Below are 24,485 nucleotides of genomic sequence, written 5' to 3' on the forward strand. Positions count from 1 at the left end.
AAAGTAAACCGATGATTGCTTTAAATTCAATCACATCTAAATGGTCTACAAAAGTGGTTGATATGCCATATTTTTCGCTCAACTCCGTAATTTTTCCATTAGTTTTATCATGTACATTTTGTGAAATTTCATCATCAAAAAGTAAGTTGATATTATAATCGGTAAGAGCAACAAATATTTTTCTTGTCCTATTCTTGAACCCTATAATACCAGTTAAGGGTTAAAATGTGACTATTAATGTCTAATTTCTTAATAATATTGATTTTTAAATCCTCTCTCGATCCAACCGGTGCGGTGCTGTTGTTTTTCCTAATGTATGAAATAATAACAGCTATACGACGACAGCATTGGTTATAATAATAGTTTATTAATGAATATACTATCAATATATATATATTGATGTCGAAACATTAAAAGTTTAATAGATAAAACAACGGTTTTAACTAAATACAATTTATCTTATATGTTCTATGGAATACTCTCAATTTCTGTTCTAAACAATCCTGACGAAAGTAGTTGATCTTCATAAATCTCCACACGTTTCTGGTCGATTGATACAACGCCGTCTACCGTTAACTTCCCTTCCAATTCTATAACGCAATTTAAGTCTTCATTACAGCTTTGCGTAAATCTAAACTCAGGATTTAATGCACGCGTTATTATTCCGAGCAATTTGCATTTTTTGTCTTCGTCATTCACGCACATTCGGATGTTATCTGAAACCATACAATAGAATAATTATTGAATAGAAATATAATGGTTAAATATTACAAATTCTTGACAAGAAATAATAAAAAACATATAAAATAGTTATTCCGGATCTAGCTAAGTCTTAAAAAATAAATACATTAGCTTTTGCTTTAATCGTGTGGTTGCTATTGCTAGACTTTAGTCTACAGTCATTGTTCTATTCATTTAAAAAGTTTTTTTTTTACCCATAAGTCCTAATTACTTACACATAGATAGGTTAAGGATATTCCAAAGTTTGGTTTTAACGACGTTTTAAAATGAATATTATAAAAATGCTTACTCATTTGGTGATGTAGAACATGGTTGAATATAGTACGTATCAGCTGATGTCTGTTGTTTACTGCCGTGTCATAGTTAATTGGGTCTATAATATACAGATGATGTATTTAATTTAATTTTTAATGTTAAAGTTATACTTTGTAAATTACAAATAAGAATTTCAACTTTTTCAAATAATCATTAATTAATATAGTAGGGAATATTAATTAATATAGTCTTATTTAAGCACATTGTACAACTGTGATATTCACTCAAATACTACCTAAATAATTGTTCTGGAGAAAACTGTTATACTTACTATACTCAATTGGTAACGCTTGGCCTGTAATAAAGTGGTTGACTAAAGTCTGTTCTTGGGATACTATTGAATCAAAAGCTATAATCAAAACATTCCCCATTAAAATGTGTAAGTATGTAAAATTTCACTCTACCATAAAATATCACAAAAAAACGTCATTAATAAACATAGTTACTATTAATTATAAGTTATGCGGACGATATATCTTTACCTGTTGCTCTACCCCGCCTTGACAATAACGAAATAACTGAAAAATAGATTCGATTTTATAATACTATACTGTTAAATGGTTCCATATATATTTAGGTAATCGACAAAAGCCACTATAATCAAAATCTTAATTAAAAAATGAAACTTTTGTGTTTAAGCAAATTTTGTTTTGATATAAATTTGCCAGCTTGCAATATTAATGGATTAACAATAAAACCAGTAAATTTATAAAAAAAAACAATTTAAAACTACATCTTTAGTGTATTTACATGTAGAATTACGGATATCCTCTAAATAGTTTGTTAGTTATAAATGTGTAGTGTTAATGAAATGTAATAAAAGTCAAATACACGTTAGAACTAGAAAACATACACAATAACACTTAATATTCGATGCACAACTTAAGTAAAAATAAGATCAAATAAAGAGAACATCATGCTTCGGCAAGTCGTATCATCTTATACAATTTAGCATCGATCATATTATATATTACTAATAGTAATATAATTTGTATTATTATTAAACATTGTGATTTTGTTTATATACATGTATACATATTAGGTATAGCTTGAGATAGAAACTGAAAAGGTATTGATATCACAAAAACTAATTAATTTTTTCAATCTTGGATGCAGGTTTGTGAGGGATTTTCATTCTACATACCTAATAGTAATAACTTACAATCAAATTACACATTATTATTAACAACGTTTAAAAGAATACTGTCTAATACAGGGTGTCTCACAAAGATTAGTAAAATGAGATAACTCTTATTCTAGTGAATGGTTTTAAGATTTTTTTTTTAAAATTAGTTTATACTCATTTGCACTATAAAATAAAAAGGCCTTTTTTTATTGCAATTAACTGTTTTCGGTTTTTAATAGTTTTTGTAACATTTTTTTTTTTTAAATTCAAGATGACCATATATTATTCAGAATAATTTGATGAATATTTAGATTCGTCGATAACTAGATTTTAATACTTGCTTTTAATGTTATTTAAATTTTAAGTTAGAATGGGAGGTGCAGTGTGGTAGTTTCAGTTCATTTCTTTGTAGATCTATGATATCACCTAATCGTATAAAACATATTGTAAATTACCTGGCGGAAAAATCAATTTCTGAAGATTCTCTGAAAAAAAAAACACAAATAATTTGTTAAAAAAGAAAAGAAAAAGTAGTGCATGCGGGTTGCGTGAACGTTTAATTAATCAATACAAATTTAACGGTTCCTTAGACATCATTTTTAATTGAACGATTAAATGTACTAATAAAGTATACAACATGGCAAACGGTATTGATAGTACAACAAAACTATTCGGTAAGCAATGACAAATTAATAGCCTAATATTGTAAAATCGAGTTTACTTAAAACAAAAATATAATTTACACATAACAATACCATATTCGTATGAAAGAATGAGACCGTTGACCAGTTGGTATTTTTGATCTGGAATCAAAGTACAAAAACAAATTATTAATGAATTCGTTCATTAAACTTCAGCAATTACCATTCAATATTTAATAAAACATTTAAGTGAAGTAGGCATAGCACAGATAGTCTATAATTCTAGTGGAGATTGAAGAAGTTTGGGGAATTTTAACAAAGGTGTTATGTGTTATTTTCCCTACAAAAATGACTAAATAAATCACGAAAACAATTGCATACATTAAACCGATACCTTAAAGCTAACACAAACTAATTTAAAAAATCAAAATATATTAAAAACATGTGTAGATCAAATAGATCATGTAATGGTATACAACGACCATCAATGGAGGAAGAAGAGTCTGGGTTTGGAATGCTAAAGAATAGAAAATCGTCTGGAGCAGATGATATAATACAGGAATGCCTTAAGAACGGAGAAGAGCAATTAATACAGCAGCTACATAAGCTAAAAATTAAAATCTGGGATCATGAGGAAATACCAAAAGCATGGGACATCTCTATCTTATGCCCGGTGTTCATAAAGGGTGACACAATGAATTGTACAAATTATAGAGAGATCGAAGGCGCTTATTTACTGTTTGTGGACTTCAAGGCTGCACACGATTCAGTGAAAAGAGAATAACTATGGAGAGTAATATACCAAAAGGGGGGGGGGGGTACCAAGAAAGATATTAAGAATGATTCGAGCATGTATGCATGGGTCGAAATGTAAAGTAAAGTACGAAGGGCAAGAGTCAGAAGAATTTGAAGTAGGATTAGGCTTAAGACTGGGAGATGCTTTGTCTCCAGCCTTTTTCAATATAGCACTAGAATTAGTTATGAGAGAGACCTAGACTGGAGCCACAGGAATCAAAATAAAAAATGACCAGCACCTGGTAGTGGCAGGATATGCAGATGATGTTATAAAAATGGCGGAGAGCGAGGAAGACCTAATGAGAACTACTAGCAAATAGATAGAAGTATATACGAACAAATTTGATTTATGATAAATGAGATAAAAACAAATTACATGATAGCCACGACACATAACCGTGAAACGAGACAGTTGGAAATGAATAATTATAATTTTGAAAGGGTGAAAAATGTTTGTAAACAATGAGAGTATATTAGTAAAGTAAAGGTTTAGAAGAATACATTTAATTAATTAATATTAAAAACGTGTTTTTATAGATATAATTTTGTATGCATACACTTATCTCATAATATTAGGTTGGGTTATACAGTTTAATTTATAATCCTTATCACATCTCATCATATATGACCAACAGTTTGATTTAAAAATCTTATCGCTAATATTGATTAAAACAAAATTTCGTGAAGATATAACCAAAAAAAGAATTTCCATTATTAAGTAATTTTTATAATTTAGCATATATTCAAAAAATATAATTATACACCACTGCACTGGCCACAATATGATATTATTTAAACATCCACCTTTTAAATACAATGATAGTTAAGTCACAGTATGAAAATTTACTCATACTGTAAGTTATATCATATTATACTAATTTAGAAGACATGCATATAACAATTATGATGTGATCATTACGGATTAGGTAGTACTATTTTCAATTGACCATATAAGTGCAGAATATTGGTTAAAATAACTGAAAAATCTAAACATGATGAGATAGAATTCTGCCTTATTACATTAAAAGTATGGCGCTATTTAGAGTTAAGACTGTGTCTATTTTTTTATATTATTGCCAAACTTTTTATTTTTATCCCTTAATTATAATATACTATATTATTAACTATATAAACACTCACTGTCAGTTAAATTGCTAAGTTTGTTGTCTAAAAACAAAACAAATTTTACATAATTAACAAATACAATGTACAATGTAGTCAAAGCGATCATAAGAGGTTGGATACACAAAAAAAAAATGGTTCTATAACAAAATTATGTAATGGTTGCTTGTACTATCTTTAGCTTGTGGCACTCTATACTGATTTAGTCTTTATTTTTGATAAACCACTAGCCGAATGTTGGCTTAAACTATTACTGCTAAAAATGTACATCATTAAATAAAAAAAATTGTAGGTTATGTATTCGAGGTTACTAATTTACAATCTTGATGGTAATTTTAAATACTCCTAATTTTGGGGGATTAAAGGTGATATTTTTTATTATCTAAAGTTAAATTTTTGAGTCACGTTTACTTTATAAATGTTTGACTTTGCTAAAATAGTTTAGATAAGAAAGTAAAGAGTATTTTTAATATATATAAAAAAATATTGTTTGGAAAACGTATATAACATCTTCTCGTTTTGAAGGTCACAAACAGATTAAAGTAGCACATGTCAGTTCAGATTAAATTTTAGTAATAAAATATAAATAGGCAGTTATTTACAGGCAATTTTATGATCAAGACAAAGCGTTAAATTGTTTAATGAATTTGTAACAAAAATAGTTCAACAAAAAGTAACACAATATAACGACACAGATGAATAAATTTTCAATTACATATTATGAAATAACGTTACAAATTGCCTAAATGACTTAAAAAAAAAAAAATAATAATAATTTTAACTCACTGGTCGTACAAATCTGATCACAGCATTCTGGAATAATAAATTGTATTATCATAATTTCGTAAAATATAAAATTGTCAGCGAGGTCACAGTTCTACAGTAATTATTATAGCTGAAAGTGATAAAAATCCTCTCAAATAAATACTTTAGTGCGAATCTGTGGGTAGTAAGTTTAATCCAGTCCAAAAGCACATTTAGAAAGTGTCAAAGTGAGGTCTAGTGTGTCAAAATTTGCATCGAAGCGTTTATTAGAAATTATATCACATTGCATAAATAAGCCATCTGGATTGGGGTAAAGTTGGTTAAAATTATATGTGTAAGACTGCGTTAATTTTAAATTTAATACCAGTTTGTAAATTGTATACAACAAAAAAAATTTAATAGTTGTCAATAAAAATATTAACACAACTTGATAAAAATTGTTCAAAATGTATATCGTGTTTATGTTAAATTTTACAAAATATTAAAACAAATCTGTACATAGTTAGAGATAAATATGATTCTTATAAATCTCAGTTTCGCATCGATACTAAAAAAATGTAATAAAAAATTATTCAAATATTTAGGTCATACCGTACTCCGTTGCGCATTTTATATTTTTTATAACAATGCAAATAGTAACCGCAAAAAAACAGAAAACCTGTAGCTTAGTCATTTTCAATCGATATCTAAAAAAAAATAACGGTATAATGTCAAATTCAATAGTAATACGCATAAAATATGTGTTTGCGCAAAATTGCAGTAAAGATACTTTTTGGAATATTCTAGAACTATAACATGGATAATCCATATCTTCTTCTTCTTTATCTTCGCCTTACACTCCCAACTACATGGGGTCGGCCACCCTAGTCCTACACCTCCATAGAGGTCGGTATTCTACATCTCGTTCAAACACCCCAGCTATCCTCATATCACTCTCTATTCCGTCCATCCATCTTTTCTTTGGTCTTCCTCTTCCTATTTTTCCTTCTACATTAATTTGCATAACACCTCTCACTGTCTCTGCATCATCTCTTCTCATAACATGACCGAACCATATCAGTCTATTCTCTCTCATTTTGTCCACAATTGATGCAACCCCTAGATACTCCCTCTTATGTAAAATTTAAGTAAATTTAAAAATTAAAGACGTTTAACATAGTTTAAAACTGTAGTTCATTTTTACTTGTTTTCAAAGTAATTGACATTTAAAAAAAAATGCGCTACAGTTGATTGGCAAGTTGTTCTTGTAGTAAAATTATTTTTTTCTTTTGACATTTGTATGTCTTTGCTATGGCACACACACGGAAAAATGACACCGACACCGGTTATCATATCGAAAAATAACAGCTGATTGGGGTGAGAGATAGGGGGTAAGAGATAGAGGTAAGAGATAGGGGTGAGATATAGGGGTAAGAGTTGGGGTGGAAATGGTGCTGGGGGCATTTATGTTGTATTCACAACGTTCAAAATATAAATGAATAATAAATTCGATAATTTAAAGGGCCAAATTCTCTATTAATTGTTTTGACCCAGATATTATGAAAACACTAAAATATTAGACAGAAACTTGATAGGTTTACTAGCCACCTTAGATACATAAAAATGTATCCCATGGTGTTGCGGTCTCGTACGCAAGCTGTTTATCTAACTTTTGTACTACATTTTTAGAATAACATTTTTTAAATAATTTTTTATTTATTTATTTATTTTTTACTTTTTAGTTATAAAAGGTACAAAATAATTGTGTATAGATTACTAAATAAATTTTGGAAGATTTGGAAAAACATGAAATTTTAGTGAAATACCCACACATATGACCCTGTGTACAACGACTTGGAGGTTCGAGTCCCAATATTATTACAGGATATGGTACTGGGGGGGGGGGGAATATGAATAGCCATGATCACATTATATGAGTACATTATGAAAAAAAAAATTAAATTTCTTATTAAACCCTATGAGACATTGAGTGGTTCACGATAAACTAATCACTTTGTATGTTCTACATTCAGAAAATATATAAAACCAATAAATGAGGCGCTCAGATGCCAAACCGATTAACTCCATAAAATTTAATTTTTCAGGACAAGCAGTTAAAGTTACTTGTGAAAAAAATTAATAACTTAGATCACATTATATAAGTAGGTAGTGACTAGGTACATTTTTTATTCAAAAAGAATTATTCGATTAAATTTAGAAAGATTTATTCGAATAATATGAAATTTAATTATTCGAATAAATAAATAGTTTGTATAATTATTTTTAAAAATATTATTGAAATAGTTTGTAAATGTTTTTTACAAGAAATTTTGTTTGAAAATATTATTACGTTGAATTCTAATACGTTTTACATTTAGGAAATATATAAAACCAGTTTATTATATAGAAAGATTTTATTTTATTCGAATAGTTTTAAAAATAATTATTTAATTATTTTTCATTCGTATAAATTGTTGAATGCTTAGTTGAATACATTTGAATACGCGTAACTATATTAAATTAATTTATAAGTTCCACCCAGACCGGCATAAACACATTGTATTTACAAATGCATAGTTTTTTCAATTTATATTCGGATGAGACATTTTGTGTGTTAAAAGAACTTGGAGATTTTGGTTAATCTGATTGCAAAACTTTGATTTGAGATAATATAAGGTATGGCCACTGTGAGGATTCTAAAAACTATTATTTGTTATAACTTAACTACTCATATTACCTGTTGTGATTTGACGAGTTGTTGTATTCGTGTACGTTTTTGAAATGAACAAAACTCAGTGTTGGTGCAATAACAACAATCGTACCTTCTATATAAATACAACGTAGATAATATAGTGATGTGGTTTTTGAACAAATAAAAAACTTTTAGCATAGTAGAAAATATGGAAAATGTAGAAAATATTTACATTGCATACTACTGGGACTTTTTCTGAAAAAAATTGAGTACAGAAAAATAATGTAACAATAAAAAATCGAGCGCAGCGGTATTGTACATTATATACAGAGTGATGAATATATGAATATTTTAAAAAGTTTAGTTATTAATTTCAGTAATTTTTTAAGTATAAAGATCCAACTAGCGTAAGACACTCATAATCTCTGAAAATATGAATATTTTGGGAATTGTTTTCCCCTAAACTTTTAGGTATATATTTTACTACATTTTTAAATATTTTAAAAAATTTTATCACCAACCCTCATAAGCCAAAAAGGTGGATTTTTGTTTTTTTTTAAATGGCAACATACGTTTTTAATTACATCAATTTGTAGACAAAAAATAAAAAAAAATATGTTAGTGTTTGAATTTTGAATTTTTTTTTGTTTGTTCTATGTCATGGTTTTGTAAATGTAATCTAAGTAATCTGTAGATAAGAACCGTTTGTCTATCATTATCTCAAAATCTTTTATAGTGAATTCCTAGTTGTTAGAATGTTATCGCCAATTGGACAATGCGAACATAAATATGAATTTTAAGTGCTACCGGATTTGGAAAACCGAAGAAATATAATTACTAAGAGGAAATGTAGTATATTTACAAACTCATAGCTAGTGAACTAATAAATGAAAATAAAAAATTCAAACGCTAACACATTTTTTAATTTTTTGTCTACAAATTTATGTAATTAAAAACATATAAACAAAAATCCCCCTTTTTGGTTTATAAGAATTGGTGTTAAAAATGTTAAAAATATTGAAAAATGTAGTAAAATATATACCTGAAAGTTTAGGGAAAAAAAAAAATTCTCAAAATATTCATATTTTCAGATAAAATTAGTGTTTTACGTTAGTTGGATCACCCTGTATAGCGATGTGGTTTTTGAACAAATAGAAAATTTTTAGCATAGTAGAAAATATAAAAAATATTTACATTGCGTACTATTGGGACTTTTTACAGCGGCGTTGTACATTATATACTCATTTATTTGAAAGGGATTTTATTCACTTTTATCACTTTTATGTATAATAATTCCTGTAGATTGCTTGGATTCCATTATGCCTATAAACTACTGTACTAGCCCTTTCGGATACAATCAATTTCAAATAAACGCTTTGATGCTTTATGCTTATTTGTAAATACAGCACCTGAATTTAATTCTTTGGTACTATGCTGGTTTATACTGTGGTTTGGACTACTGGTTTTATTTTGAATGTCTAAAATTAACGATATCTGTTAAAGTTGTCTTTCAGTCAATTTCTCAAATTATCCATAAACATTTGTTCCAAACATTATGTCGACCAATAAAGAATAATTTCTTTATTATATGTAACCCTAAGTTGCTCAATTTGTTTTTGTTTTTATTTTATACATTGAATTTTCGTTGGAAATGTTCGTTGTTCCATTTACACACCTAAAATTCGTATCGATGTGAAATAAAATTTCGAACAATAAAAATACTTAACAATACGGTCTATGTACCCAGATTTTCTATACTATAAAATAGGTAAGTATATAAAATACCTTGAAGTACTGTGTGTAAAATACACACAACTATTCATCATTGTTTTATTTTCCTCGGTTTTGTATCGAAGTGAATAATAAAATATGAGTAATAGCCCACACAAAAACAGTTCTCTAAATCAACACACAAGCGCAAAAACAATTTTACAATTTTAGAATTTAGCACATAGTAACGCTCTGAAAAATACTTTGAAAACAACACATACTTTTCAATTTAAAATATGTGGGATTCATTTTCGTACCCTGAACTGTTCTTATATAAATCGTATTAAGCCAATCCACTTTCAATGTAGTTGGTCAGCTAGGATATTTTTTTCCACAACTCTCGCCCTCTCACTGTAGGTATACCCGAAGTTAACAAATTTTCAACTTAAAGGTCTTAAAATTACGGCTAAAAAACAAAAAAAAACCTGCACCCTCCTATTGGTTACCTATTGGCTTTAAGGTAGAGGGATGGGAAATGGGTATAATTTAAATTTGATACGACTGACGTGGGCGGGCATACCAAATAAATATTCCTTATACATGTCAACTCGATCCGACTCTTTTTCTGGAATTTATAGCCAGTTAGAGTTCTAACTTTAAAACTAGTATACCTGATGCTAATGACAACCTGACTTTGACGTGAACCTGTATAGGGTGTGCTCAGATACACTCAAACATCAAATGAAACAAATATCTTTTTATCAATCTTTAAAAGTACATGAAAAATATATTTGAAATAAATTAAGTATACATTTGGTTATAAAAAAAAGGCTTTTTTTAATTTATTACCTCAAATCGTGGTTAAAGCTTTCATTTTTGAAAAGTTTGTATGCAACAGTAAAAATTAAGAATAATTAAAAAAAATACATAATTAAAAAACAAACATTTTTAGGGTTTTTTTTTTAATAAAAAAACGTCGACCTAGTTATATTATTTGAAGTCTCCAACGTTAAAATGATTTTTATTATTATTATATTTTAGGTCCATTCATTTTTTACTTGAGTAATTAAAACTGTATGGCAATTGTCATTATTCCTAATTTAGTTTTAGTATGTTTTAAAACGTTTGGATAATAAGATGGATTATACAAATATTGTGATATAACAAACAAATTAAACCTATTTTTTTGTTATAAAACATATTCTTTCGTCGACTAACATGTAACTTAATACATCTTAGACCAAAATTAACATTTTTAATCTGGAATTTCGATGAAATTTATTCTTTACACTTGAAATTAGTTTGTTTTAATATTACTCTCTGACTCCAACAAAAACATTAGCTCAAATGAGTTAGATTTAATGTATAAACAATATTTATTAAAAATTATATGTATAATTTATATATAGTAGATAATTTAAAAAAACACATTTTTGCAAAATATACAAAATTGTTTCAATAACTAATAAAGGATTTCTCAAGTTTAAGATACAACGTTTTCTAGAATATTTTGATAGTATTATGTTCGAAGTATAACTCACACAATGTCGGCTACAGTCCCAGCTGTTTTTTTCAAATACTTTCGAGCACTCCCCTGCCTCTCCCTCTCGTATAGGAAAAATAAAATAAGTAAATTATAATTTAAGCTTATGATCCTTTTCACCAAATGCATTTATTATATATATTTACTTGTTTATTTTATTAGACATCTATCGTTCAATACATATAAAAAATGACTTAGAATATCTAACTTGTGGCATCACTAAGTGAATGTAGCTACGATTACTGAAAAGAACGCCGCCGAATTACCAGTGCGACATGTAATCACTGTCCAAGTCTTGGAAAACCAAATTAAAAAAAAACCCAGAGAATGAAGTTGACAATTGTATCCAATGATACGACAATTGAAATAAGTGTGTTTTATACACATTAATAATAAGATTAACCGAATGCCGCCATTTTAAAACATACGCTTTTATAATCGCATGAAATCAAACTGTTATTTTATCCAAAGAACGAGTGTAGCTGAGATGAGAATGCTAAGATGGACGAGTGGAGTAACTAGGGTAGATAAGGGGAGTCTGAGAGTTGAACCAAATGTGGGGAAATGAAAGAGAATAGGTTGAGATGGTTTGGTCATGTTATGAGAAGGGATAAGGCAGAGGCAGAGACAGTGAGAGGTGTTATGAAGATGAGTGTAGAGGGAAAAAGACCTAAGTAAGATGGATAAACGGATAAGAGGCTTTATTAAAGTGTAGGACTAGGGTGGCTTAGTGTAATTGGGATTGTGAAGCATAGATAAAAAAGAAGATATAAGCCGATTTTTAGCAGTGCCACAACAAGTGGTGGGCGTCGACAAAGTCACAAATTATAAAAAATGTTTAAAGAATGAAAGATTTCTTTTGGATCCCTAAGACGAGAAAAAAAATTCTCTTTCAATATCTAAGATATGTCTCAGATTGCTGTATGATTGGACAGTTTTAATCATATGGCCTAATATTGAAATTTGATATGGAAGTCATTTAATGAGCTTTAATGAATATAATATATATGATTTTCAATAAAAAGTCACCTCTTTTTTTCGTTTTTATGGACAACCAAATTTAAACATTATAAAACGAATGTAAAATTATCGTAGCTTTCTGAAAAAAATATTAGAAAAATTCTCAAATTTTCGGCAACACGAAAAAATCAACTTTTTAGATTATAAACTCAACTTTAATGACTTTCTGTTACTCGAAAAAATAAACCACTATTTTTTTTCAGGAAGCTGTGATTATTTTATACTACAAGCTGTGATTAAGAAAAAACATTTTTATATTTTTATTGATTTTACTTATTTTTTTTTTTGATTTTCAGTATTATTCTAAAACAATTCGATTTTTATTTTTCTGCCTAAGGCGCTAAAATTCCTTGATACGGCACTAATTTTTAGTAATTATTATTCGTCTTAACTATCAAAATCTGTCATCCTTACTCATTACATGTAATAATATTATTAATATGGAAAATTTGTAATCAATAAGATATCTAGTCTAGTTTAGGTTATAAGAAAATACCGGTAGATTTAGGTTATGTTTACTGGAGATATTCTTGTGTATTAATAAAAATACCTAGTTTAAGAGCTCCTATAAGCGGCTTTCTATTATATAATATTTGATTGGGTAATGATTAATGATTATAAGCAATATTCGGGACTATAGTAGTAAACATAATAAGCATCATAAGACCTTAGGCCTATTATACTATAAGCTTACTTATAATGAGATTATATTTATCCATATAATTCAGATTATATTTAAGTACTTTAATTAAATATACATAAATCAGCGTTGTGACACAAAACGTGAGGGACAAATTTCCAGAATGAAACCCAGCTATAAGGATGGATAAGCATGGATAAGAGTTATCCATGTCCAAAGTAAACCGATGAATGCTTTAAATTCAATCATACTTAAATGGTCTACAAAAGTGTTTGATATGCCATATTTTTCGCTCAACTCCGTAATTTTTCCATTAGTTTTATCAAGTACAATTTTTGAAATTTCATCATCAAAAAGTAAGTTGATATTGTAATCGGTCAGAGCAACAAATATTTTTCTTGTCCTATTCGTGAACCCTATAATACCAGTTAAGGGTTAAAATGTGACTATTAATGTCTAATTTCTTATTAATATTGATTTTTAAATCCTCTCTCGATCCAACCGGTGCGGTGCTGTGTTTTTCCTAATGTATGAAATAATAACAGCTGAACGGGCCGGGGGCGGACAATAGTAGGCCACTTACCCGGTTACCAATTGCTTTACACTTACCGATCAGTGCTGTGTGGGTAGTGGGGTAAATAGTCTCACTGGAAGTGTGAGGGATCGCCTACACAAGACCAGTGAGCTATGTGGTGCAAAAGTGTGTTTAGTGTGTATAGTGTGGATGTGTAGGAAACTTAAAACTATAACTAAAAACTAAATAAATAAAACTCAAACTCGATGATAATAATAATAATAATAATATTCAATAAAATGCTATAATAAATGGTAATAAATAAATAATTAGCCCTTTTGGCTCAAGATACAATTGTGAATAAAATTTACAAACATAAATAAATAATTAGCCCTTTTGGCTCAATATACAATTGTGAATAAAATTCACAAACACAAATAAATAATTAATATAAAAAAAAGATTGGTAAACTAAAAAGAAATTAATTGCCCTTTTGGCACAATAATAAATTAATCTGGTCTGTGAATAATAATTCACAAACACAAATAAATAATTAGTATAAAAAAAGATTGGTAAACTAAAAAGAAATTAATTGCCCTTTTGGCACAATAATAAATTAATCTGGTCTGTGAATAATAATTCACAAACACAAATAAATAATTAATATAGTAATGACTAGATTAAAAGGTAAAGTTAAGTGAGTGCTTAAAGCTTATGACGTTAAAAGTATTTTAATAACTAAGGTGGTTATTAGAACAACAAAAATTATTCACAAATACAAATATTGATTATTGACTAGATTGAACCCTTATGGCTAACTAGCAATATAGATGGTACGATTAACCTTATGTCTATCGCCCTAACTCGTATTTAGTAAATGAGATCAAAATGTGTTCCAATAATTCACAGTAGTTAACTAAAATACAAATAAAACAAACTCAATAAAATATGGTATAAATAAAAAGTACTCACAAACCGAAGAACTGCAAACCGCTGGCCAGGGCTGCTACCTAAACCTAAATAATACTAGACACAAAGTAAAGTGAACAACAAAACAAAAATATTAAAATAGTTTTTTGTCCTTATGACAACTCAATAATGCCCTTATGGCTTAAAAATACAATAATAAACAATTTTTTGTCCTTATGACAACTCAATAATGCCCTTATGGCTTAAAAATACAATAATAAACAATCTTTTGTCCTTAAGACAATAATAATAAAAAATCACAGTGCCCTTATGGCTTAAAAATACTATAATAACACTTAAAACTAAAAAACACTGAAGAAAAAACACACAAAAAAGTCTAGATTAATATTATACTTTAAAATTCACAAGAATGCAACAAGTGCACTACTAACACTGATAATACGGGCGTGGCACATTTGTTTACATACTTACGCACTATATAGTATGACGTATCCAAGGGCAATGATTTTAATTTCAATAATAAAATATTTTAAAATTCCCAATAAGTAAAAATGTAATGTATTATAAACATAACATATCCATACTTATTAATATACAATTTTAATTATTTCTAACATAGAGAAATAGTAAGCTGTCCACCATATAGCATGGCAACTGACAGAGCATTAATCAACTATGAATAGTATTGACACGTAGTATTTAATTACATTGTTATTGTAAAAATAATATCAATTCAAAAATAATTATAAATAAAATAATACAAATTATTATAAAAAAGTATTAAACAACTAAAAGTATTGCATATTTATACACTTAGTTATACATGTTTTAATATAACCAATTTTTTATTTACTCTAATTCTATAGGCTACTCAGATAAAAGTCGAGTCTTTTAAAGTATAATTGGCGTACAAAATGCACACACGCGCCTGCTAATAGGTTAAAATAAATAAAAAATAACGAACATGAAATAATTAGTAAAAATTAATAAATCACAAAGGTCACATAAATAAAACAGTATAATTGTTAGTAAAATAGTATAAAAAGCTGAAGTGCCGAATTTTTTTTCCGTTTAACATGTTACGGATACATATGAGTTCTAACAACTGACAAATTTTCAACTTAAAGGTCCCAAAATTTTTGCTCAAAAACTAAAAAAAACTTGTAACCATTCTAGGGGGGGGGGGGGGAAATGGAAATAATATAAATCCGACACCAGTCTAATTTTTGGTCGTTTAAAAAAAATGTTTTGCCAGAACCATTTCCATTATTCTGAAATGCAAACAAGACTTGGATGCTATTTGAAGTATTATGAATGAAAACAAATTTAAATATAAAAATATGTTTTAATAATTTTAATTTTTTTTGGTCAGAATACTAATGTCAACCAAAAGATCACCTTGTATAAACTACAGGTGATTCATCTGATGTAAGACATTCATTTTTTCAGAAAATTAATTCCTTTAAAACTGTTTAAAAAATGTTAGTAATTGATTATTTATTGTTCATCAATCTGTTCATTTGCTATGAAAAAATGTATAAAATATATCATAAATTAAATATTAATTAGTAAATTACAGTCAATTAAAAATTACTAATTAGCCATGAAGTGTTTCTTTTTTAGAACTCATTCACATTCCGACATAAAATTAATTAATTCCATTCCTCATTCCTTAAAACTAAATGTAATGCATTCATGATTGCATTCCTTTAAAAAGGAATGCAATCCAATAAATGCATTTATTCCAACACTGATATATATATCAGTGTTTAATAATGAAATGTTTTTGAGATAATGATAGAGTGTTATCGACGGGGTCAATATTATTACCGATATAACATTTATTATTTTTTTAACATTTAATATGGTAAATACACAGGTATAACCCGGTGCGTATATGTGTGTGTGTGTGTGTGTGTGTGAACAGCTGACCGGTAGTATTGCCAGTATAGATCGTGCGGAGTAGGGCGGAGTGGTGTGGACGGCCGCGACAACCAAGATAAGAGGGCATCTGTATCATTGGCGATAACCGGCATAGAATTGCGCTCCATTACCTGTTATAGCCTCAACAACAGCTATACGACGACAGTATTGGTTATAATAATAGTTTATTAATGAATATACTATCAATATATATATTGATATCGAAACATTAAAAGTTTAATAGATAAAACAATGTTTTTAACTAAAACACAATTTTTCTTATTAGTCCATATCAACATCTGTTTTATACACTCCTGGCTCAAGTACCCAATCTATATATTCGGATACTTCATTCTCGTAGGTTGGTAAAACGCCACTTGTCGTAAACTGCCCTTCCAATGTTATAACGCAATTTAAGTCTTCATTACATTTTTGTTTATATCTAGACCCTGGATTTAATGCACGCGTTATTATCCCGAGCAATTTGCATTTTGTGCTTTCGCCATTCTTGCACATTTGGATGCGATCTGAAACCATTGGACATAATTATTGAATAGAAATATAATGGTTAAATACTAAAAATTTATGACATGAAATAATAAAAAACATATAAAATAGTTATTCCGGATCTAGCTAAGTGTTAAAAAATAAATACATTAGCTTTTGCTTGAATCATGTGGTTGCTATTGCTGGACTTCAGTCTACAGTCATTGTTCTACTCATTTAAAAAGTTTTTTTTTACCCATAAGTACTAATTACTTACACATAGATAGGTTATGTATATGCCAAAGTTTGGGTTTAACGACGTTTTAAAATAAATATTATAAAAATGCTTACTCATTCTTTGATGTAGAACATAGTTGAATATTCTACGTACAACAGAATGTCTGTTGTTTACTGCCGTGTCATAGTCATCTGGGTCTATAATATCATTCAAATGATGTATTTAGTTTTATTTTTAACATTAAAGTTATACCATGTAAATTAAAGATAAGAATTTTCAACTTTTTTAATTAATAAGCACATTATACAACTGTAGTCTTATTTAAGCACATTGTACATCTGTAATATTCACTCAAATACTACCTAAATAATTGTTCTGGAGAAAACTGTTATACTTACTACTTAAATCATTTGTTGGCTCTCGTCCTGTAATAAAAATAATTACTCTTATAATTAAGGGTTCAAAAAATTTATATAATAAATATTATTTAGGTTTGTTATTTTAGTCATAGAATATGTATAAATCCAATCGAGCATTTATGGACAATAATTATCGAGCTAATGTTTTAAAACGTGACCACCAATAAAGTCGTTAGCAATCGAGAGAGATGGAAAAAGCTTGCTGTATTGTAATTTGTAACTACTAAATAGTAATTTAAGGTTTAGAAAAGTCGATGAGTAGATATTATAAATAAAAAAAATTTATACTGGAAAATGAAAAAATGTGCATATAAGTAGCACACGATATAATATATTAACATATTATTATTATTATTATTAATATATTATTAGTTACCTATGATAACTGATAGTAATTCTTGTATATTCCGTTCTCGGGTTATTATTAATTCAAAAGCTATAATCAAAACATTAATACCCCATTAAAATGTTTTATTATATGTAACATTTCACTGCCTACCATAAAATATCACAAAAAAACGTCGTTACTAAACAAAGTTACTATTAATTATAAGTTATGCGGACGATAATTGTTTACCTCTCGCCTTGACTCTGCTTGTCAATAACGCAGTAACTGAAAATAGATTCGATTTTATAATACTTTACTGTTAAAGGTGCCATATATATTTAGGTAATCGACAAAAGCCACAATAATCAAAATTTTTAATAAAAAAATGCTACTTTTATGTATATTTTGTGTTTAAGCAAATTTTGTTTTGATATAAAGTTTACCAGATTGCAATATTAATGGATTAATAATAAAACCGGTAAATTTAGAAAATAAATAATTTAAAACTACATCTTAAGTACTACATTAACATGTAGATTTACGGACATCCTCTAAATAGTTTGTTAGTTATAAATGTGTAGTGTTAATGAACTGTAAAAAAAATCAAATACACGTTAGAACTAGAAAACATACACATAAACTCTTGATATTCGATGCATAGTTTAAGTTTAAAAATAAAATCAGATAAAGAGAATATCATGCATCCGGCAAGTTGTATCATCTTATACAATTTAACATCGATCATAGGTATATTACTAATAGTATTACAATTTGTATTATTATTAAACATTGTGATTTTATTTATATACATATATACATATTAGGTATAGCTTGAATGAGGAACTGGAAAGGGGATATCACAAAAACTAATCAATTTTTTCAATCTTGGATGCAGATTTGTGGGGGATTTTTATTCAAACATACCTAATAGTAATAACACACAACGTTTTTTTTTTTATTACAATTAACTGTTTTCGTTTTTCAATAATTTGTGTAACATTTTTTTTTGAAAATTCAAGATGACCATATATTATTCAAAAGATTTGATAACCATTTTTTAATAATTGCTTTTAATGTTATTAAAATTTAAAGTTAGAATGGGAGGTGCAGTGTGGTAGGCCCAGTTCATTTCTTTATAGGTCTATGATATCACATAATCGTATAAAACGTAATGTAAATTACCTGGCGGAAAAATCTGAACCTGCAATTGCTCTGAAATAAACTATTCGCTATAAATGAACTATTCGATAAGCAGGGGCAATTTAATAGCCTAATATTATAAAAACGAGTTTACATAAAACAAAAATAATTTACACATAACAATACCATATTTGTATGTTTGAATGAGTCGGTTGACCAGTTGTTCTTTTTGATCTAGAATCAAATTACAAAAACAAATTATTATTGAATTCGTTAAATAAACTTCAGCAATTACCATTCATTATTTAATAAAACATTAAAGTGAGGTAGGCATAGCACAGATAGTCTATAATTGTATATCAATCTAACAGAGGAGAACAAAAGGATGTTAGCCATAAGATAGAGAGAGGCAAACAGAATAATTAGGATAAATAAGAGATTGTGGAAAAAAAGAAAAGGTTCAGGATATAGAAAATAACAGCACAAACAACACAGGAGTATTTTTCGAAAAGGTGAACGAGATGAAGAAAGGTTTTAAGTCTAGGCATACAATGATAAGATGGGACTATTTTAACAGAAAATGACAAAAAAAGTGAAGGCATTCAAGAACATGTTTCAGACACTTTTAAACAACTTATAACAGACAACGTAGCATCGGAAGAATATAACACGTTTGAACAAAATATTGAACGACCATCAATGGAGGAAGAGGAGACTGGGTTAGGAATGCTAAAAAATGGAAAAGCACCTTGAACAGATGAAATAATACAGGAATGTTTTAAAAACGGAGGAGAGCAATTAATACAGTAGCTACATAAAACTAACAAGTAAAATCTGGGATCAAGGGAAAATACCAAAATTATTGGACAGCTATGAGAATTACTGTGGAGAGTAATGGACTAAATGGGGGATGGGGATACCAAGAAAGATTATAAGACTGATTCGTGCATGTGTGCATGGATCTAAATGTAAAATAAAGTACGGAGGGCAAGAGTCAGAAGAATTTAAAGTAGGGTCAGATGATATAATACAGGAATGTCTTAAGAAAGGAGTAGAGCAATTAATACAGCAGCTACATAAACTAATAGTTAAGATCTCTTAGTCTTAAGACTAAGAGATGCTTTGTCACCAGCCTTTTTCAATATAGCACTAGAATTAATTATGAGAGAGACCTGGGCTGGAGCCACAGGAATCAAAATAAAAAATGACCAGCACCTGGTAGTGGCAGGATATGCAGATGATGTTATAAAAATGGCGGAGAGGTACATACGAGGGGTGTATGTTTCGCATTTAATATCGTTTGTGTACTTTAACTTTGTTTGAATGCAAATTATATTTTGTTGTGTGTGAATCTTTTAAAGTTATTATTATTTTACTTTTAAAACAAGAGTTACATTCTTTCTTTTTTAACTTAATTATTACAAAGGTGTGATTCAAAATAATAGTCACTGAGTTCATTTATGATAGGTTTCTTTGTAATAAATTAGTCTCTAACTCTATAAAGAACGTACGTATCAGTCACTGGCTCAACTAAGTTTTCATACTTAGCTCTTAGTGCCGACGGTACGATTTCCTACGAGTTTAGAAACACTGGCCATTTATACTTTGAAATTGATAAATAAATAATACTCAAGTTAGACCTAAAATACAAACGTTATTCGAGTGTGTGTATTGAACCAAGTTCGTATACGACAATACTATATTATTAACTATATAAACACTAGGGTGTTTTTTTTTGTTCTTCTCTTGACATTATGTTCCTTGGGGTAAAATAATATTTCCCTATTTTTTTCAGATTTTTTAAATTACTTTTAGAGGTTGCGAGCATCAGTTTTCCAAAAAAAAATTTTTTTTTAGTTTTTAATTTTTTTATTGTATAAATATCAATTTTAAACAAAATGTTGCTTTTATACAAAATCATCATTAAAAAAAGAGGAATAAACCAGTATTTTTTTTTTTTACAAAAAAAAATTACTATCCAACTAATTTTGGCCTTAGAATGTAAAATTTGCGAAAACATTGATATATGTACCCTTAATAGTACCCTACACATATTTTTTTTAGGGATATAAAATATTTTTAACTTTTTCCTCATTTAGTTGCAAAGAATTTCGATATACTTACATAACACATTATTCTAACAATAGATCAGAAAAAAAAATTAAAAAAAAAACAAGTTTTGAATTACATATTTTTTTGTTATTATTACCCTCGGCAGCAAAGGCCATTATATATTATTTCATTATATATTTTTCATTATATTTTTTACATATATATATATATATAACAATATTGATATAATAAATATACATATAATATATAATAGCTGACCGCTGTGTAATCATAATGCCAAAAGAGTGTATTATAAAATCTTGTATTTTTGTGTTTATTTTTTTTCTGATCCATTGTTAAAATAATTTGTTATGTGTTTGTATATACAATTTATGTATTTCTATATAATGATTTTTTTTGATTTTTTAAAATAATATTTTATTTTGTTAATTCAAGTAATTAACAAAAAAACTATGAACCAAAAAATATATTTGTTAAGTAGGTAACAGTAACTGGAAAATCTAAACATGGTGAGATAAAATAATTCTGCCTTATTACATTAAAAGTATGGCGCCGTTTAAAGTTCAGACTATGGCTATTTTTTATGCCAAACTTCATTTTTCTATAAAATTATTTTTTATTCTTTTCTCTCAATTATAATATACTATATTATTAACTATATAAACACTCACTGTCATTTAAATCTTTAAGTATGCAGTCTAAAAACAAAATAAATTTTACAATATTACCAAATACAGTATACAATGTAGTCAAAGCGATCATAAGAGGCTGGACACGCAAAAAAAAAAAGGTTGTTTAACAAAATTATGTAATGGTTGCTTGTACTATTTTTAGCTTGTGGTACTCTACACTGATTTAGTCTATTATTTTGATAAACCACTAGCCGAATGTTGGCTAAAACTGTTACTGCTAAAAATTTACACCATTAAATAAAAAAAATGTGTAGGTTATGTATTCGAGGTTACTCAATTACAAACTTGATGGTAATTTTTAAATACCCCTAATATTAGGAGGTTGAAAGTGGTTTTTATATTAACTAAAGTTAAATTTTTGAGTTAAGTTTACTTTATAAATGTTTAATTTTGCTAAAAAAAGTTCTTCTAGTTTTGAAGGTCATAAACAAATTAAAGTAGCACGTGTAGCACAAGCAATTATATTGGTTTTGTGATCAGGACAAAGCGTTAAATTATTTAGCGAATTTGTAACAAAAATAGTTCTACAAAAATTAACACAATAGGTATAACGACACAAATGAATAGTTTTTCAATTGCATATTATGAAATAACGTTACAAATTGCCTAAATGACTTAAAAAAAAATAATAATAATTTTAACTCACTGGTCTTATAAATCTCAACACGGCATTCTGGAATAATAAATTGTATTATCATATAATTTCGTAAAATATAAATTGTCAGCGAGGTCACAGTTCTACAGTAATTATTATAGCTGAAAGTGATAAAAATCCTCTCAAATAAATGCTTTAGTGCGAATCTGTGGGTAGTAAGTTTAATTCAGTGCAGTCCAAACTAAGCACATTTAGAAAGTGTCAAAGTGAGGTCTAGTGTGTCAAAATTGGCATCGCAGCGTCTTATTGTAATTGATATCACTTTGAATAAATAAGCCATCTGGATTTTGGGGAAAAAGTTGATTAAAATTATATGTGTTAGGCTGCGTTAATTTTAAATTGAATACCAGTTTATAAATTGTATACAGCAAAAAAAATTTAAAGCTAAAAATCGTACAAAAACTTAATATGATCAATCCAAATAGTTGTCAATAAAAATATTAGCACAACTTGATAAAAATTGCTTGAAATGTATATCGTGTTTATGTTAAATTTTACAAAATATTAAAACAAATCTGTATATAGTTAGAGATAAATATGATTCAAATATCTAGGTCATACTGTTTTGCGTTGCGCATTTTATATTGTGTATAACAATGCAAATAGTAACCGCATAAAAACACAAAACTTGTAGCTTATTGTTAGTCATTTTCAATGGATATCTAAAAAAAAAACAATATAATGTCAAATTCAATAGTAATAGGTACATAAAATATATATTTGCACAAAATCGAAGTAAAGATTCTTTTTGGAATATTCTAGAACTATAACATGGATAATTCATATTTTCTTCTTTATCTTTGCCTTTCACTCCCAACTACAGGGGGTCGGCCACCCTAGTCCTTCCATAGTTGATTTTCCTGGCATAAACCCAAATTGATTCTTCGATGTACTCTTTTCTACCATCTTTTCCCAAACCTTTATACTATGACTAATCAGTTTTATACCTTCTATAATTTTCACACTCCTGTACATCTTCCTTGCCCTTAGATATTGGTACCAGAATACTTTTCCTCCATAATATCCCATATATATACCAAAACCTTATTAAGGAAACCTGTCAACCACCCTAACATGGAAATCATATAAAAAATATTAATATATTATCATCTCACTCAAGATATACAAGATAGAAAAAAATGTAGTGTGGTTGTTTCCGGATAATGTTCTTAAAAAATGACCATCCTAAATTTGTCCTTATCTGAACTTATTGTGTATTTTAATTTCTCTCACTTAAAGTAGGTCTTGTGTAAAGTAGGAGTTAAGTAATTTGCCCACGTCATCGGGATGAAAACAGCAAATAATTTCTATTTTTTATTAAAAGACTACATAAATTCTATTATTTTCTAAATTCGACTGCCAATTAAGTAGCCCAAATCGATCCAACACGGAGTACAAATTGAGAGTTGTGCATCATTCGAATAAGACATTACATAGGTCTAACATTTAAATACCAAATTATTCGAGTAAAAGTTAATAAAATTGTTTTTTATTCGAATAGTTTATAAAAATTGATATTAATATATTTCATTCGACTAACTTTTGAAATAATTATTCGAATAAATATATAAAAAGAAATAATCGTATAATATTAAATTTAATTTTAGAGATTAAAAGTTAGGAGGTGAAAGGAAGTGGACGTAGATAAAAATAATACTACATTCTAGCTTTTTTTCTGCCCTAAACTTGAAACTTCAATAACTTTAAAAATAATTATCTTAAACTGGTTATCGACAAGTCAACATTTTTAGTATTTTATTCTCAATCTAAAAAGTTAATTAAATAGCTGTTGTTTATATCTGGTTTTATATTGTAAGTTATTTTGTAATTTAAATTTTGTTCAATATTAGTGTGTGACACATACATTTTATAAAACTTAAATCAACGAATTTGGACTTTTTTAAATATGGCCCACGCTTTTCTTTTTAGTAAAAAATTTAAGATGTTTAACATTATTTAAAACTGAAGTTAATTTTTGGTTGTTTTCAAAGTAATTGA

The 24,485-nt window shown here is 27.9% G+C and overlaps 2 long non-coding RNA genes across 2 annotated transcripts in view; both read right to left on the reverse strand.

The window, feature by feature from the left end:
* Window positions 1–638: 638 nt before the first annotated feature.
* The window catches only part of LOC126839508 (uncharacterized), a 61,548-nt gene continuing 37,701 nt past the window's right edge, over window positions 639–24,485 (reverse strand). Inside the window, exon 4 of the long non-coding RNA XR_007685903.1 lies at window positions 639–716. This is a non-coding gene — a long non-coding RNA (uncharacterized LOC126839508). The remainder of the gene's footprint in view (window positions 717–24,485) is intronic.
* LOC126839507 (uncharacterized) overlaps window positions 2,954–24,485 on the reverse strand; it is a 54,093-nt gene continuing 32,561 nt past the window's right edge. The window contains exon 5 of the long non-coding RNA XR_007685902.1: window positions 2,954–2,985. This is a non-coding gene — a long non-coding RNA (uncharacterized LOC126839507). The remainder of the gene's footprint in view (window positions 2,986–24,485) is intronic.

This window comes from Adelges cooleyi, unplaced genomic scaffold, assembly GCF_023614345.1.
Source record: "Adelges cooleyi isolate 19-005CV unplaced genomic scaffold, UGA_ACOO_1.1 ACOO_flye_CR_arks_rails_tigmint_CR_PRNA_306, whole genome shotgun sequence".
Lineage (NCBI taxonomy): Eukaryota > Metazoa > Arthropoda > Insecta > Hemiptera > Adelgidae > Adelges > Adelges cooleyi.